The following is an 18585-nucleotide window of genomic DNA, read 5'->3' as shown; positions in this document are numbered from 1 at the left end:
ACGAGCCATGAGATCATAACCCAAGCCAAAGTCAAGAGTCAGATGCTTAACTGACTGAGCCACCCGGGTGCCCCGCAGAAATGAATTTTAGATCAAAGACCTAAAGGTAAAAATTTTCATTATGGAAAACCTTAAATCTACATAAAAATTGTGAGTAATGAACTCCCAGATCAGCGATTCTCAACATTTCACGGGTCTTGTGTTATTTGCTCTTCCACCCCCAAGTCCACATGCTGGAGTCTTTCAAAGAAAATCTGAATATGTTTTGAAGGAAGAGCCAACAGAATTTGCTGAGGCACCGAATGGGGGGGTAAGAGGGAACCAGAGTCCTAGGATGCGCTAAGGTTTGGGGCCCAGGCAATGGGAAGGAGTCGTCCCCGACTTACAGGCTGGCCTTGAAGGTGGGCCACCTCACCTCCAAGTTCCAGGTGCTAATGGTGGTCCAAGCAGTTTCTTCGAGGTGGTCTCCAGAGACTCCTTAGCTGGTTGACAAGGCAGATTCTGGGGACCCGCCCACCTGAGGAATCAGAATGTTTTATAGGTAGCGCCTAGGTATCTGCATCTTTTTTTTTTTTTTAATGTTTATTTATTTTTGAGACAGAGACAGAGCATGAACGGGGGAGGGGCAGAGAGAGAGGGAGACACAGAATCGGAAGCAGGCTCCAGGCTCCGAGCCATCAGCCCAGAGCCCGATGCGGGGCTCGAACTCACAGACCGCGAGATCGTGACCTGGCTGAAGTCGGACGCTTAACCGACTGAGCCACCCAGGCGCCCCTCCAGGTATCTGCATCTTAAGAAGCACCTACAAGTGATTTTGATGCCCAGTGGCCCAAGATCTATCTACTCACTTGTGGTCCTCAGACCAGCAGTATTGACATCACCTGGGGCAGCTTGTTAGAAATGCAGACTCCCAGGGATGCCTAGGTGGCTTGGTTGGTTGGATGTCCGACTCTTGATTTCGTCTCAGGTCATCTCACCGCTTGTGAGTTTGAGCTCCATGTTGGGCTCCGAGCTGATGGCACAGAGTCTGCTTGGGATTCTGTCTCTCTCTCTACCACTCCCCCTCTTGCTCTCTGTCTCTCTCAATATAAATAAATAAACTTAAAAAAAAAAAAAAAGGGCAGACTCCCAGGCCCCATCCCAGACCAGCTGAGTCAGAGAATCTCTGGGAATGTGGCCCAGGATTTTTTTTTTTTAAGATTTTATTTTATTTTTAAATGTTTATTTTGAGAGAGAGAGCACACATGAGCAGGGGAGGGGCAGACAGAGAGAATCCCAAGCAGGCTCTGAATTAGCACAGAGCCCCACATGGGACTCCCATCTCATGAGCCATGAGATTATGACCTGAGCCAAAATCAAGAGTAGGACACTTAACTGATTGAGCCACCCAGACACCCTTAGATTTTAATCTGTCCCCCCTACCTGGGTCTTGAACTCACAACCCTGAGATCAAGAGTAGCATGCTCCACCGACTGAGCCAGCCAGGCACCCCTAGCCCAGGAATATTTTAACAATCTCTCCAGGAGCTAAAATCTGAGCAAAGCTGCCTGCGGCAGGATGTGGGGATCATGCACTGTGATCAGCCAGCAAGTGTTAATGGAGGGCCTTCTCAGCAGGCCCCTCCCTGACAAGCCTTGAAGTTCCCACCAAGCGTGGTCAATGGGGTAGTTTTAGGTGCCTGGTAGTTCTCAGTTTGGGTTGTGACTAGACAGAATTTGATTTATTGAATTTCATTGTTTTAGGATGGGGTCAATTTATGTAAGTGAAACAATGGGAATTACATTTTTTATTTTTTTAAATTTTTTTTTTTTCAACGTTTATTTATTTTTGGGACAGAGAGAGACAGAGCATGAACGGGGGAGGGGCAGAGAGAGAGGGAGACACAGAATGGGAAACAGGCTCCAGGCTCTGAGCCATCAGCCCAGAGCCCGACGCGGGGCTCGAACTCACGGACCGCGAGATCATGACCTGGCTGAAGTCGGACGCTTAACCGACTGCGCCACCCAGGCGCCCCGGGAATTACATTTTTTAAATGTTTTATTATTTTTGAGAGAAAGAGCGCGAGTGGGGGAGGGGCACAGAGGTGGCGGGGCGGAGGCGGGGGGTACTGCGGGGACAGAAGATCTGAAGTGGGCACTGCACTGACAGCAGTGAGCACTCGGATTCAGGAACTGAGACCATGACCTGAGCTGAGGTTGGACACTCAACCGACTGGGCCACCCAGGTGCCCCACATTTACAAAAAAAAAAAAAAAAAAAGTAACTCCGGTAGAGGCAGGTTGTAGATTAGGCAGAAATGAAAAAGCTGGTATTCAAAGGAACCAAAGCTGGGAAACGCTGTCCTGATACATCATAAATCCTTCAGAATATATGGAATGGAGTGAAAAGGAAGGGAGGAAAGACAAGGAAGGAGAGAAGGGATAGAAGGAAGAGGTGAGTTCTCATTTCCATGTTCCGATCACTTCAGAGAAGCTTAGTGAATAATAAGATTTCCCTGGCCCCAAAATAAAGATCCCTTTTCCTCCTCAGTTTTCTCTCTTTCATTAGTGGAGTTGACAGAAAAAACCCCGTAGCCTAAAGGCAAATCCTGCACTCTGGATTATGTTGTCAGAATTAATTCAAATTCTTACTTGAAACCTGGTTTATTTCAGAGCTGGGACGTTTCCCTTGAAATAACATTATTTAAGGACAAGCAGGTTTAGTTTGTTTTTACGTCTAATCCTTTATTGATCATCAGCTCAGGGTGCCAAGCCCAACCAGGTGAACAGCGGGACTGGACGGAAAGGGACAAAAGGCCTGCCCCAGAAACTGTCTCCTTCTCAGGTACGGTGACTCAGCACAAGTGGGGAACAATGCCCACCCAGGGGTGGCAGAGGAGGAGCCTGGGAAGATGCCCCAACCCTCTCTGAAAATCTGCCTCTCTTAAAAAAAAAAAAAAAAATTGGCAGTGTACCTTGCCATTTGACATGTGTTCTCTCGAGTGTGGGGGATATTTTCCTCTCTAACAATGTGCTCAATGGCTTAGGGGGTACAGGGCACTAGCAAAAGAGAATTATCTTCTTGTTTTCTCACTGCTGCTAACAATGCCAAAGAGAAAGTCTCAGTTCAGTGCCAGCAGGTCATTAATTTCTGTACCACTTGCTAATAATCTGCCCGGGCAGCAGAGAGCAGACCTCAGAGTCAGACATTAGCTAGCTAGAATTTAGTGACACTGTTTTGCTTTCATTTTGTTTATGTCGGAGATGCTTTGTATTTGCGTTTTTTTCATTTACAGATGTGGTTGACAGCTTCCTTTTAAGAAATGTATTTAGTTTACAAAAAGTGAGTTGGTGTAGAGAAATGTATTAAGTAAATGATGTGGTGTGGATTATGAAGGTGAAACCTGGGAGACCTCACTGAGCCTCATCTTTATGCCAGGCCCTGGAGACCCTCCGAATGAGACCCACAGGGCTGTCAGAGGGGAGAAGCAAGTGCTGAAATTACTGTGAGAGAGAAACTCCACCATGCATTCGTATTCCACTCGCCCTTCATGTCTCCACGCTACTGTTTAGGCTTTCCCTCTGCTTATTATCACACTCAGTAGTGTTTCAAGATCTTACTCTAAGAAATTTTCCTCTCCTGAGCTCCTAGGACCTTGAAATTGTAGTAATACCCAATATGTATCGTTCACCATTTGCCAGGCCATGTTTAAGCACCTTATATAAGCAACCATCTAGTTCACAGACTAACCCTATGAAGTTGATCCTCCTATTATCTCCATTTTACAGATAAGGGCACTAAAGCACAGAGAGGTGGAGTAACTAGCTCAAGGTCACACAGCTTATGAGGAACCCTGGAAGTAGGAGATTAAGAACCAGTGTCCTTGGGGCACCTGGGTGGTTCAGTGGGTTAAGTGTCTGACTTCATCTCAGGTCATGATCTTGTGGTTCATGAGTTCAAGCCCTGCATCGGGCTCTGTGCTGCTCAGAGCCTGGAGCCTGCTTCGGATTCTGTGTGTGTCTCTCTCTCCTTCTGCCCCACCCCCGCTCACACTGCCTCTCTCAAAAACAAATAAAAAACATGAATAAAAAAAATTAGTGGCACCTGGGTGGCTCAGTCAGTTAAGCGTCTGACTTCAGCCTAGGTCATGATCTCACAGTTCGTGGGTTTGAGTGCCATGTCGGGCTCTGTGCTGACAGCTCTGACAGAGCCTGGAGCCTGCTTCAGATTTTGTGTCTCCCTCTTTCTCTGCCCCTCTCCCGCTTGTGCACTCTCTCTCTCTCCCTCTCAAAGATAAACATTAAAAAATAAAAAATAAAAAATAAAAAAAAAACAGGGGAAAGACTGTGAAGTGAAAACCAGAAAGAGAGCTAAGTTTGTGGGGAGCAGTGAGCAGTGTTGTGTGGGGATCCAGGGAGTTGGAGAGCAGAGATGAGGTTGCACAGGAAGCCTTAGCCTTTTCCCTCAGGGAGCCAGAGAAGGCTTTTCAACCTAGAGTGTTTGATCACATTTTAATCAGGGCTTGTCTCTGGGTCAAGGGCAAGCAAATAAGGTGATGGTGGAAGGAGGGGCTTTTCAGGGCTCACTAAGGGGCCCCCTGAGCCATCTATGTGCAAAGGGGTCCCCTGGTGCCCCTTGAGGGCAGAGCTCTGACTATGGAAGTTATTCAAAAATTTTATTGAAGGGGCGCTTGGGTGGCTCAGTTGGTTGGGCGTCCGACTTCGGCCCAGGTCATGATCTCGCAGTCCGTGAGTTCGAGCCCCGCGTCAGGCTCTGTGCTGACAGCTCAGAGCCTGGAGCCTGTTTCGGATTCTGTGTCTCCCTCTCTGTCTGACCCTCCCCCATTCATGCTCTGTCGCTCTCTGTCTCAAAAATAAATAAACGTTAAAAAAATCTTTAAAAAAAAATTTTATTGAAAATAAATTCATGCTCAAGGTAAAACATTCAAAAAGTACAAAAGAATGTACCTGTAGAGTGAAAAAAAAGTGTCTGCTCCTAGCCCAGAACCCTCCCCAGAGGCAAACAGTGCTAACAGTCTCTTGTAAGCCTTTCAGAAATTTTCCATGCTATCTCTGGAGCTATGTCTATGTATATATCCTCTAAAAAAAAAAAAAAACAACCCACAAAGTCGTACTGTCTGGCTTTTGCTTTTTTCACATAACACATTTAGAGCTTTTTCAGTATCAGGTGTGCAGATCTTTTTCATTCTTTTTTCCCTCCTCATAATATCCCACAATATGAATGGAGCATGATGCATTTAACCTATTCTGAGATATTCGAGTTTGGTGTTTTGGCCACATGTGCAAATACATCAGTGGGATACGTTTCTGGTAGTGGACCTGGTGGGTCAAAAGGGGGTGTGTATGTGTTGGTGAGATGCCTCAGTTTGTCTCCACAGGATTGTTTGCGTGTCCTGTCAACACTGGCTGGCTTCCCCCAGAGTGAGTGATTCAAGAGACCAAGGCAGAAGCTGCAGTGTCTTTTATGACCTGGCCTCATAGACCATAAGTCATACACCATCACTTCTATCACTTTAATTGCTCACACACGCCGACCCTCTTCAATGTGAGGGGCAGAGGTAGGAGGAGGTGAGGATCATTGTGGGCCATGTTGGAGCCTGACTGCCACAAGCTGTTTGTTTGTTTCAGTTAACATGCAATAAAATTAACTCTTTTTTTTTTTTTTTTTTTGGTGGATAGGTCTAGGAATGTTAACACGTGCCTTTGTGTAACCACCACCGCAGACAGGAAACAGAACAGTTCCATCACCCCTCAAAAAACCCTTGTGTTTCCCATTGTAGTGACACACTCTCTCCACCCTTAACCTGTGTTAACCACTGATCTATCACTATAGTGTTTGTCTTTTGGAGAATGTCACATAAATGGAAGCCTGTAGCATGGCACCTTTTGAAACTGGCTTCTTTTGCTCAGAATAACGCCATCGAGATTCACCTAAATTGTAGCAGGTGTCAATAGTTCATTCCTTTTCGTTGCTGAGCTGTGTTCCGTTGTATGGATGGACCACATTTTTGTTTATTGATTTATATATTGCAGGGTAAATCCAAATTGGGAGGGGAGATGAATAGAGCTTCCAGAAGCATTCATGCACCAGACCCTCTCTCCCGTCCTTCTACTCTGATGACGACCGCTGTGTTAAACCTTTTAACATTGTGCCACAGGTCCCATAGACCCTGCTTATCTTTTTTCAACCTTTTCCCCTCTGCTGTTCATATGGGGCAATTTTTACTGACCTGTCTTTGAGTTCATAGTTTCTTTCTTTCCTGTGACATCTCCATTCTGCTGTTGAGCTCACCTATTGAGTTTAAAATTTTTGTTTATTGTATTTTTCCATTTCAAATCTGTATTTGGTTGGGGCACCTGGGTGGCTCAGTTCGTGAAGAGTCCAAGTTCGGCTCAGGTCATGATCTCTTGATTCATGAGTTCAAGCCCCACATTGGGTTCTGTGCTGACAGCTCAGAGCCTGGGGCCTGCTTCAGATTCTGTGTCTCCCTCTCTTTCTGCCCCTCCCCTGCTAGCACTCTGCCTCTCTCTCTCTCAAAGATAAACATTTTAAAAAATTGTTTTAATAAAAAAATAAGATAAAAAAATCTATATATTTGGTGTACATCCATATACCAAATGGAGATCTTAATGTATATCTGCTACTTATGAAAAAACTGAAGAAAGCCCAGAGTCTCCATCCTTACTTCTTGGAGTCTTTTATTTATTTATTTTTTAATTTTTAATGTTTATTTATTTTTGAGAGAGAGAGAGAGAGAGGGAGAAAGAGAGACAGAGTGCAAGCGGGGGAGGGGCAGAGAGCACAGGGCCTGACGCGAAGCTAGACCTCACAAACTGTGAGATCATGACCTGAACTGAGGTTGGATGCTTTAACCAACTGAGCCACTCAGGCGTCCCCCGCCGCCCCTCGCCCCGCTTTTTTTTAAGGAAGCTCCAGCCCCAATTTGGGGCTCGAACTCATGACCTTGAGATCAAGAGTCACATGCTCTACTGACTGAGCCAGCCAGGCCCCTCTCAAATTTACCGTTTTAATCAATTTTAAGCATACAGTTCAGCGGCAGTGAGTACGTTCCCATGGCTGTGCTGCCATCACCACTTAGCCATCTCCAACCCTTTGTCTTCTTCCCAAACTGAAACTCCATACCCGTTAAGCACTAACTCCCCCTGCTTCCCCTGGAGGATTTTTACAGCAGTTGCTTTAAGGGCTTTTCCAGATCTTTCCAGCACCTTCGAGTTGGCATCCTTTCATTGTCTTTTCCCGAGCAAGCTGAAATGTTCCTGCTTCTTTGTATTGCGAGTCATTGACCCTGGACATTTTTAATATCATGTTATGAGCTCTGGGTTACATTGAAATCCTGCAGAGACAGTCGATGTGTTTGTCTCAGCAGGTAATTGGCAAAGTGGGTTTGAGCCGCAAGCTCTGCCTGCCTTCTCTGGGTTGTGGTTCCAGCGTCAGCCCTGTTTTCAAACCCTCTGTGACGCCACATACATCTGTCCCGTGCGAGTGTCACTCACTGGCCAGAACTCCGGCATCAGCCTAGCTCATGATTCAGCTTCTCAAAGTGTGCGGTGAGCTGTTTAGGCTAGATCCACTCATGCGCAGCTACTGGGTGAGCCCAGAAGTCCATAAATAACTTTGTGGGGTCACTTTCCCAAAGTCCTTTTTCCTGGCAACTTTGTGGTTCCCTGAAGCTTCATTTACCTGACTCGGATGCGCATTTCCCACAGCTGCACCCACATCTGGGGCCAAAGCAGTATGGGTTCATCCCACCATCTTGGGAGCCACAGCTCTTGGGCTCTTGGGAGCCACAGCTCCTGCAGTTAGAGAGGAAGGTTCTTCCTCATAGTTTCAGGCTCCTGTAGGCACCGGCCACTGCCTCTACCACCAGGAAAGCCTGAGGGCTAGGATACAAGAGAATGGGGAAAAGAAATGGGAATCAACCTCATCTCTCTGATGGTTAAGAGACCTCATTCCTGTTTCTGGAGCCAAAACTAGAAGGTGTCTCTCTTTTTTCTTTTTTTTTTTTTTTTTTACGTTTATTTATTTTTGCGAGAGAGAGGGAAACAGAGTGTGAGCAGGGGCAGGGCAGAGAGAACGCGAGACTCCAGGCTCTGAGCTGTCAGCACCGAGCCCGACATGGGGCTTGAACCCATGAACCGTGAGATCATGACCTGAGCTGAAGTCCGATGTTTCACCGACTGAGCCACCCAGACGCCCCTGGAAGGTGTCTGCTGCCACCCCCTCCACTTGCACTGATGCCCACCTCTAGGTTCGGGGCTTCACTGACACCAGCCCAGGGAACACCAGAAGGAAAACCAAGTGTAAACTCACTGCCAGGTTGGTGGTACTTCTTCCCCGGTCTGCCTGCGACTGTTGACTTTTCAGAGCCTGCCTGAACTGCTCCAGGCCTCTGTCCAGAGTTTGGAGCTACCTTCAGCAGCAGAGGTCGGGTGGAGACTCCTCACCATCCTACTGGAGGTTGAGGCATGACCTCAGTTTCCTTACATCAGCCCCTCTGGCTGTCGAGCATACCGTGGACTGACAGGGCTGGGTTGGGCACAAGGAGGCCTGTGGGGCTGACAGGGGAACCGTCACAGAGATGCCCAATAGGTTGAGTCTTAAAGATGGGTGGTTGTTTTCAGAAGGCTGGATTGGGGATAGAGCTTGCAGGGCAGAGGGATCAGCGTGAGCGATGTCTTGGAGGGGTTTAAGAGCAGATCGGGGAGTCTGGGGCGATGTCTGCAGGACTGAGGCAGGGTGAAGGGGGAACACCATGGGAGAGAAGTCTAGAGAATAGGGTGGGACTCCATGTTGGGAGGTGAGTGGTTGGTTGCTGATTTCTATGTGTTGAAGAAAAAGGCCAGGTAGTGTTTTCCACTAGTGTGCACAGAAAGGAAGCCCCCACCCCCAGACCCGAGACAGGATGTGGGGATGCGCGTGGGCGTCTGAGGTCTTGGCAGGGAAAAATGGCATCTAGGCTGAAAAGGCCAATGTCCCAGTTCCTGTGGAGAAAGAAGGGCACAGTCTTACAGCTGCTGAAAGGGGACACCACGCTGCTGCAGACTTTCTTGGGTCAGATGATCTGTGAGAAGGGCGAGGGACATGTCTGCTTCTGTCCCCAGGATGATAAATCTAACATTCCCCAAGGCCTTACTCCAAATTAAGTGGGGGTGAGGGGAGAGGATAGAGGACCAGGTGAGAGTTTAGAGGTGGTAGTGACAAAGAGTTTCTACTACATCCTTTTTTAAAAAATTTTTTTAATGTTATATTTATTTTTGAGAGAGAGAGAGACAGAGTGTGAGTTGGGGAGGGACAGAGAGAGGAAGACACAGAATCTGAAGCAGGCTCCAGGCTCTTAGCTGTCAGCACAGAGCCTGATGTGGGGCTGGAACTCACGAACCGTGAGATTATGACCTGAGCCGAAGTCAGACACTTAACCGACTGAGCCACCCAGGCACCCCCTACTACATCCTTTTTTATATATTTTTTAAAATCTTGAACCGCACACAGTAATATATTGTTGCAAATAAATTACTCAGTAATTTATTAAACTTGGTAGCTTAAAACAGTGGACATTTATTACTTCATGCAGTTTCTGAGAGTTAGGAATCTGGGATCAACTTCATTGGGTGGTTCTGGCTCAGGGTCTTTCATGAGGTTGAGTCAAGATGGCCAGGGTTGCAGTCATCTGAAGGCTTGACTGGGGCTGGGGGCACCTACTTCCAAGATGGTTCATCCATGTGACTGTTGGCAAGAGTTATTCCCCATGTGGGCCTCTCCGAATGGCTGCTCATGATACAGCAGTTGTTTTCCCCAGAACAAAGAGAGAGAGAGAGAGAGAAAGAAACTGAGCCAAAGCTGCAGTGCCTTTTAGAACCTAATCTTAGAAGTGGCACACCAACATTTTTGCCATATTCTATTGGTCATACAAGCCACTGCAGTTCGGTATGGGAGGGGACTATGCAAGGATTTGAATTCAGTGTGTGTGAGGGGGTCTTTGAGGGTGTCCTTGGAAGCTGGCTACCACAACATGTGAATGGATCTCTAACAATTCAAGTGTTTGTTTGTTTGTTTGTTTGTTTGTTTTTGTAAATTTAAAAAGATCACTGAGACTTTGTTATTGAGAAAAAGCAAGTTGAGTTTTTCTATTTTCTTACTTAAAAAAACCCCACAAAACCTATATCTTTCTATTATATCCACATATGTAAATGTATAGAAAAAGGTCTGGAAGGATACACTTAAAACCGCTAACTGCATTACCTCTGGGGAGTGAGATGGAATGAAATGTTGTGAAAAGAAACGTATCACTTTTACACATATTTTTCTTTATGGCTTGGATCATTGGGTTACTGTTCAAATTTTATGTTGCTGGAGATCAAACCACCCCAAACTTAGTGATACAAAGCAACAATCCTTGGGGTGCCTGGGTGACTCAGTCGGTTAAGTGTCCAACTTCAGCTCAGGTCATGACCTCACAGTTCGTGAGTTCAAGCCCCACATCGGGCTCTCTGCTATTAACACAGACCCTCCTTTAGATCTTCTGTCCTCCCCTGTCTCTGCTCCTTCCCTGTTCACATGCACTCTCTCTGCCTCTCTCCAAATTAAACAAACATTAAAAAAAAAAAAAAGAAACCTGCCACAGTTTTATAATTTTAAAATCTATTTCAGGTAAAAAGTGGGAAATAAAACTTGGAGGCTGCCTTTCCTGGGAGCATCTAAGCATATACTCACAGCTGCGGCATCTAGACTCTTAGGTCCTTCTGTTCTTTGTGCCCTTGAGCTTGAGAATTTCAGAGAAATTGAGATAACTTGACAGTTACAACTCATACAACTTACAAGCTATACAAGCTATTCAGTGCACAATTCTTTTCTGTTGTTGTTTCTTTCTATATCGGGAACCAAGCCCGTTATGTAAGTATTTATTATAGATTTATTTCTTCCCCATGCCTTGTTCCAAAAAGGATTTGAGGAAGCTTATAAGAATTCATACAGCATACTCATATGATCAAAATATATAAATAGATCAAGAAACTAAGGTGAAGGGAAAGGAAAGTTGAAACAGTAAGTTGAGACCAGAAGGGGAAGTTAGTTCTTAACAATATATGCTGCAAAGTCGTAAGTAAATATTTGACATTGCAGGGCCAGAAGGGACTAGATGTTATTTGACTCAGTTCCTCAACTGGCTCTTGAAATCCCTTCCCAACACCCCCAGTGAGTAGCCAGCCAGTTTCAGTTTGCACACCTCTGGTGATGGCAAGCTCACTACATCCCAAGGCAAATCTAACTACTAGGAAGTGTGAACCTAGTAGTCATAAACTCAAATGCTTCCAGGGGCTGGACAGGCAACAAAAATGAATGAGACAGGTCAGTGGGAAGCTGGGGAGCATATGACAGAATGGAACACACACATCAGTTGTCCCTGGGGCAACTGTGACTCCCTCCAGCTAATGACTGCCACATGGAAACCCAGGTACAGTGTGGCCAAGTCTTGGAGATCCCAATTTATATGGGATCTCCCAATTTATATGGGTTTTTTAACATTCACAACTAATTCTCTATTTTATAAAGTGTTGAGTAGGCCAAATAAAACACAACTGCAGGCAGATGTTGCCTGTGGTCCTCCACTTTGTGAGTCCAGAAAAGGCCAAAGTTGTGGGCTTTCAAGCTGCATTAGAACAGACTTTGACTCTGGCTCTGCCCCCTTATTCATTTGGTAATCGCTCCATAGCCTCAGTTCTCATCTGTAAAATGGGGATAATAATAGGTCCTAGCTCTTAAAGAGATAGCTATGTGGTAAGAAAGATAGGCTGTAAAGTACTTACCACAGTGCCTGGCAGAAAGGAAGCACACAATAAATGCGGTGCTGTAAATAAATAGTTTATAAATAAGAGAGGAGGGGAGGGAGGGAGGGAGGAAGAGACAGAAAAAGAAAGAAAGAAGAAAGAGAAGAAGAAAGAGAAGAAAGAAAGAGGATATTTATAAGTAAACACGCAGTGCTAAATAAATGCAATAAATAAACACACTATGAGGGACTTTTGTGGGCTTCCTTCCATCCACTGATCTCAAGTCTGCCTATGAAGGTTATTTTTTGATCAGGGTTGTTGAGAGGTTTTTGTGTCCAAACTCTGGGGATTTTGTTTTAATTTTAATTTAATTGTTTTTATTTAATTTAATTGTAATGGAATTGTGTAATTGCATATATTTTCCCATCAGGTGCTAGAACACACAGCATATTCCTATGTCCAGGTGGGGGTGATGAACGGATAGGGACAGAGGAGATGTGCCGTGTGTATGTGTGTTTGCGTGTCCGTGTGTAGACGGGGTTCAGGGGAGAGAGCGTTCTGTCAGGGAGAACCCCTAAAACAAAGGCACAGAGAGGCCTGTGAGCTGGTAGAGCCAGGCCAGAGAGAAAAGAGAAGAAACCCACCAACAGTGACAGGAGGAGCCTGGGGCCTGTTCCTTTGGAGAGGAGGAGGCCTCAGAGAGTTGCGGGCAGGGGCAGGTCTGCAGGGGAAGGGGTAACTGAGAATTATCATGGTTTGCCAATCACTGAATGTGCTGAATGTGCTTCCGTGGGCCTTACCTCATTTCGGAGTAAAGCATTTGTGTCTCCTGTCCACAAGACTGGCAGCCTCCGAGGAGGAGGGGAATAGAACATTTTTTAAATCTTGCTGCCTTAGAGACATGCCCATTACCTGCAGAGGGCTTGAGAGAGTGAAGGGCCTGCATGGGGGCCACCAGACTGAGTGCAGAGGTGAGAGTGTGGGCTCTGGGCTCACGTGGGGACTCTGTCCCCTTGGCCAGTTTTCCCATCTGTAGGGGGGTGATGTAATCATACCTTCATGCTAGGGGATTGTAAGGATTGATTTTTTTTTTTTAATGTTTATTTATTTTTGAGACACAGAAAGAGAGGGAGGGAAGGAGGGAGAAAAAGAGAGTGGGAAAGGGACAGAGGGGGACAAAGGATCCGAAGCAGGCTCCGTGCTGACAGCAGAGAACCTGATGTGGGGCTCGAACTCACAAACCATGAGATCATGTCCTGAGCCAAAATCAAACACTTAGCTGACTGAGCCACCCTGGTGACCCTGATGTTCTTGACTTGTTGTAAATGCTCCATAAATGTCTCTTCTGGAACTTTCAGCTCTCCCAGTGGCCTTCCCCTTGGTCTCCTTACCATAGGCCACCATCTTGCTTCTGTGGATTATCTGTCTCCCTCCCCATCTCATCTGCTCTTTCTCATTTCATCCCTTGATCCCACCACCCCGAGGTCTGTCTCTGTAATTCTGACTACTTTAAGTACCTCCTGTACATGGGATCATGCACAGGATCCTTTGGTGTCTGGCTTACTCATTTGGCATCGTGTCTTCAAGGTTCATCCTGCTGTAGCACATGTCAGGATTGCCCTCCTTTTTTCTCCCTCCCTCCTTCCCTCCCTCCCTCCCTCCCTCCCTTCCTCCCTTCCACGTAATTTCTAGACCCAAGGTAGGGCTTAAACTCAAGACCCTGAGATCAAAAGTCACACGCTCTACCGACTGAGCCAGACACGCACCCCAGAATTTCCTTCCTTTTTAAAGCTGAATAATGTTTCATTGTGTGTTTATATCACATTTTGTTGATCCATCCAAAGGACCCTTGGGTTGATTCCACCTTTTAGCTGTTGTGAATAATGCTGCTGTGAACATGAGTGTGCAAATATCTCTTTGGGACCCTGCTTTCAGTTCTTCTGGGTATGTGTCCAGAAATCCAATTACTGGATCATATGGTAACTCTATTTTTAATATTTTGAGGAACTACCATACTGTTTTCCACAGTACTGGCACCAGTTTATATTCCCACCAACAGTGTGCAAGGGTTCCACTTTCTCCATATCATGACCGACACTTGTCCTTTTCTGTTTTCTGGCAATAGCCATCCCGATGGGTATGAGGTGATATCTCATTGTGGTTTTGATTTGCATTTCCCCTAATGATTAGTGATGTTGAGTTTCTTTTCATGTGTTTACTGACCATTTGTACATCTTATTTAGAGAAATGTCTATTCAAGTTCTTTCTTTGCCCCGTTTTTGAAATCTTTTAAATTTTTATTAAAAATTTTTTAATGTTGATTTATTTTTGAGACAGAGAGAGACAGTGAGAGAGAGGCAGATGCAGAATCTAAAGCAGGCTCCAGGCTCTGAGCTGTCAGCACAGAGTCCTTCATGGGGCTCAAACCCACGAACCGTGAAATCATGACCTGAGCCAAAGTTGGATGCTTAACTGACTAAGCTCCCCAGGCGCCCCAGTTCCTCCTGAATTTTTAAACATTGGTTGGAGTTGTACTTTCAGCAGATGAGCAGGAGGGCAGTCAGAGGAGTGAGGGGAGGGAGAACTCAGATTGAGGACCAGGAACCCCCCAGTTCTGGTTTGTTCTCCACCACTCAGTTGTCCCTGAGACTCTGGCTATTCCTCTTCTGTAAGTGAGGAGTTGATCCAGAATGTTCCCTTACATCTCTGGCATTCTTTCAGAGTGCCAGTAATCATGATGAGTTTTTGGAGGGAGGGTGGGGTTCATGGGGTTCAGAGATGACAGCCAAGAAAGAATTCTTGAAGACATTTTTGGTGCAAAAATGTGATTTTATTAAAGCATGGGGACAGGACCCATGGGCAGGAAGAGTTGCCTTAGAGAAATGTCTATTCAAGTCCTTTGCCCAGTTTTTTTTTCTTTCATATTTATTTATTTTTGAGAGAGAGAGAGAGAGAGAGACAGACAGAGCGTGAGTGGGGGAGGGGCAGAGAGAGAGGGAGACGCAGAATCTGAAGAAGGCTCTAGGCTCCAAGCTGTCAGCACAGAGCCCAATGCGGGGCTTGAACTCACGGACTGGACTGCAAGATCATGACCTGAGCTGGAGTCGAACACTTGACTGACTGAGCCACTGAGGTGCTCCTCCTTTGCCCAGTTTTTAATCAAGTTGGTTTTTTGTTGAATCATAGGAGTTCTTTATATATACTGGATACGATTTGCAAATATTTTCTGTAGGTTGCCTTTTCATTCTGTTGATTGTGTAACAGACTGTTTCTCAGTGACCACCATGGAACAGTGAAAGTTTTCCTAATGGGGGGGCGCCTGGGTGGCTCAGTCTGTTGAGCATCTGATTCCAGGTTTGGGCTCAGGTCATGATCTCACGGTTCATGAGTTTGAGCCCTGCATTGAGCTCCACTCTAGCGGTGTGAAACCTGCTTGGGATTCTCTGCCCCTCCCATGCATGCTCTCTCTCAAAGTAAATAAATGAACTTAAAAAAAAAGAGAGTTGGGGCGCCTGGGTGGCGCAGTCGGTTAAGCGTCCGACTTCAGCCAGGTCACGATCTCACGGTCCGTGAGTTCGAGCCCCGCGTCGGGCTCTGGGCTGATGGCTCAGAGCCTGGAGCCTGTTTCTGATTCTGTGTCTCCCTCTCTCTCTGCCCCTCCCCCGTTCATGCTCTGTCTCTCTCTGTCCCAAAAATAAATAAACGTTGGGAAAAAAAAAAATTTAAAAAAAAAAAAAAAAAAAAGAGAGCAAGTTTTCCTAATGGATATAAATACCCTATCTCTCCCCTAATTCTATTTTCATGAACATTTCCCCTTATCATTAGATGTACTTCAAAAACATCATTTTCAGTGGCAACCTAATGTTCCTTCTTACTGACAAATCTTAGTTTATCTGACCATTCTCCTAATATTGGACACAATATTTCCCTATTCCAAATTAAGCTGGGATGAACATGTTAGTGTCTAAATCTTTAGGAGCATCTCTCATTATTTTCTCAGAATTGATTCCTTGCAGGGGCGCCTGGGTGGCTTAGTTGATTAAGTGCCTGACTTCGGCTCAGGTCCTGATCTCACAATTCTTGGGTTCGAGCCCTGCGTCGGGCTCTGTGCTGACAGCTCAGAGCCTGGAGCCAGCTTTGGATTCTGTGTCTCCCTCTCTGCCTCTCCCCTGCTCATGCTGCCTCTGTCTCTCAAAAATAAAGAAATGTAAAAAAGAAGAAGAAGAAGAATTGATTCCTGGAAGTGGAATGGGCTGACTCAGATGGTTCTTAGTCATCGTGTTAATTTTCCTTACAATTTGCCAATTTCATCCCATCAGCAGGGGATAAAAGTAATCCTCTCTCTGTCCTTGCCAACATTGAGTATTATGCTTTTAAAAATCTGCTAATGTGAAATATGAACGTTGATATTATATTAACATTAATTTTTTTAATGTTTATTTATTTTTGAGAGAGAGAGAGACAGAGACAGAGCGTGAGTGGGGGAGGGGCAGGGAGAGACAAGAGACACAGAATCCGAAGCAGGCACCAGGCTCCGAGCTGTCAGCACAGAGCCCGATGCAGAACTTGAACTCACAAACTGCGAGATCATGACCTGAGCCGAAGTCGGGCACTTAACTGACTGAGCCACCCAGGCGCTCCTAGTATGTTTTTTAATAGTGTGTTGTGTGTTGTTGTGCAGAGATGATACAAATAACTATGACAAAACCCAATCCTGGGACTTTAATTCAGGTCCTAGTTCTGTCACCAGACATCTATGACCTCCTTAGGGCTCTGAGATTTTAATTATCATGGTTTTTCTTTTTTTTTTTTTTTTAATGTTTATTTATTATTTTTGAGAGATAGAGACAGAGCGTAAGCGAGGGAGGGGCAGAGAGAGAGGGAGATCATGACCTGACTAAAGTCTGATGTTTAACCCAGGCGCCCCTGTTTCCCCGCCCCCCCCCCCCCCCCCCCGTGATTTAAGGTGCCTTACAGCTGGGAGAGCAGTTTCCCACCCATTCTCACAGCAACCCTCCAGGAGGCAAATGGGGAAATGAGGTCCAGAAAGGTGAACTCACTTGCCCAAGGTCATACAGCAAGTTAAGGGCCTGAGGAAGAAGCAACTAGCAGCCAACTCCATCTGGCTTTCTTCATAAAACATCAAAGATGGGAATTTAGAAGGCATTAGCTTGATTCTCAGCTGATAGAGCCTCCCTCAGGTTGCAGGCCTTCATCCAAACAACCCAGGCACTCAGCCAAGTGAGAACCATCCAGGGTATCTCAGATGCTTGGCCTTGGTCCAAGTCTGCCATCTTATTTCTTCCTGAAAGGGGCCCTGGGATGCCATCTCCTTGCATGCTAATAAATCACTCCCTTTACAGTCTTTTTTTGAAAATTGAGGTATAATTGACACTATATTAGTTTCCAGTGTACAATGTAATGATTTGATATTTGTATATGTAGCAAAATGGTCATCACAATAAATCCAGTTAACATCTAGTCACCATGCCTAGTTACAAGATTTTTTTTCTTGTAATGAGAACTTTCAAGATCCTCTCTTTTAGCTACTCTCAAAATGCAATATAAAAATCATTGACTTCACTCATATGAGGACTTTAAGAGACAAAACAGATGAACATAAGGGAAGGGAAACAAAAATAATATAAAAACAGGGAGGGGGACAAAACATTAGAGACTCTTAAATATAGAGAACAAACTGAGGGTTGCTGGAGGGGTTGTGGGAGGGGGGATGGGCTAAATGGGTAAGGGGCACTAAGGGATCTACTCCTGAAATCATTGTGGCACTATATGCTAACTTGGATGTAAATTATAAAAAAAAAATAAATTAATTAAAATTAAAGGGAAAAAAAGAAAAAAAACCACTGACTATAGTCAACTGTGCTGTACATGACCTCCCTAGGACTTATTCATTTTATAACTGGAAGTTTGTACCTCTTGATCCCCTTTACTCTTTTGGCCTACCCTCCACTCACCATCTAAGGTAACCAACAAGATGCTCTCTGTATCCATGAACCCACACTTTTGTTGTTGTTGTTTTTGATTTTGATTTTTGGTTTACACATATAAGTGAGATCATGTGGTATTTATCTTTTTCTTTTTGACTTATTTCACTCACTTTTGCAGTCTTTTCACATGACCCCCTTTCAGCCCACTTCTCCAGATGGTATTAAGTTTCCAAAAAGATCAAACTCTTTCAATTTTTTTTTTTTTATGTTTTATTTATTTTTGAGAGACAGAGCATGAGCAGGGGAGGGTCAGAGAGAGAGGGAGACACAGAATCCCAGAGCCTGACACAGGGCCCAAACTCATGAACCACGAGATTGTGACCTGAGCCGAAGTTGGATGTTCAACCAACTGAACCACCCAGGCGCTTGAACCCATAAACCATGAGATCATGACCTGAGCCAAAGGTGGACACTTAACCAACCGAGCCACCCAGGCATCCCAAGATCAAACTCTCTTAACCAGCAGAACTACTTACATTTGCAATTATTGTTTCCCTGGAGGACACTATAGCCCTCACTCAATAAAGGAAAGAAAGAGATCCACCATTTACAGAGCACCTAAGTGCCAGGCATTGTCCCACACCATGCCTCAGTAATCTTTATAACAAATCTGCCCAGTAACATTAATAGCCCCATTTTGCAGATGAGGAAACTGAGTTCCAGAGAGTTAATGTGACTTGTACTGGGTCATTCAGCTATCTGGTGAGACGTGGAGCTGGGATTCAAACCTAAGACCATCTGGACCCCACAATCTAGGCTTGTGATTTTTCATAGCCCAGAGCTGCACTGTCCATA

Source organism: Leopardus geoffroyi, chromosome A3, assembly GCF_018350155.1.
Source record: "Leopardus geoffroyi isolate Oge1 chromosome A3, O.geoffroyi_Oge1_pat1.0, whole genome shotgun sequence".
Taxonomy (NCBI): Eukaryota; Metazoa; Chordata; class Mammalia; order Carnivora; family Felidae; genus Leopardus; species Leopardus geoffroyi.
Note: the sequence above shows the minus strand (reverse complement) of the source record.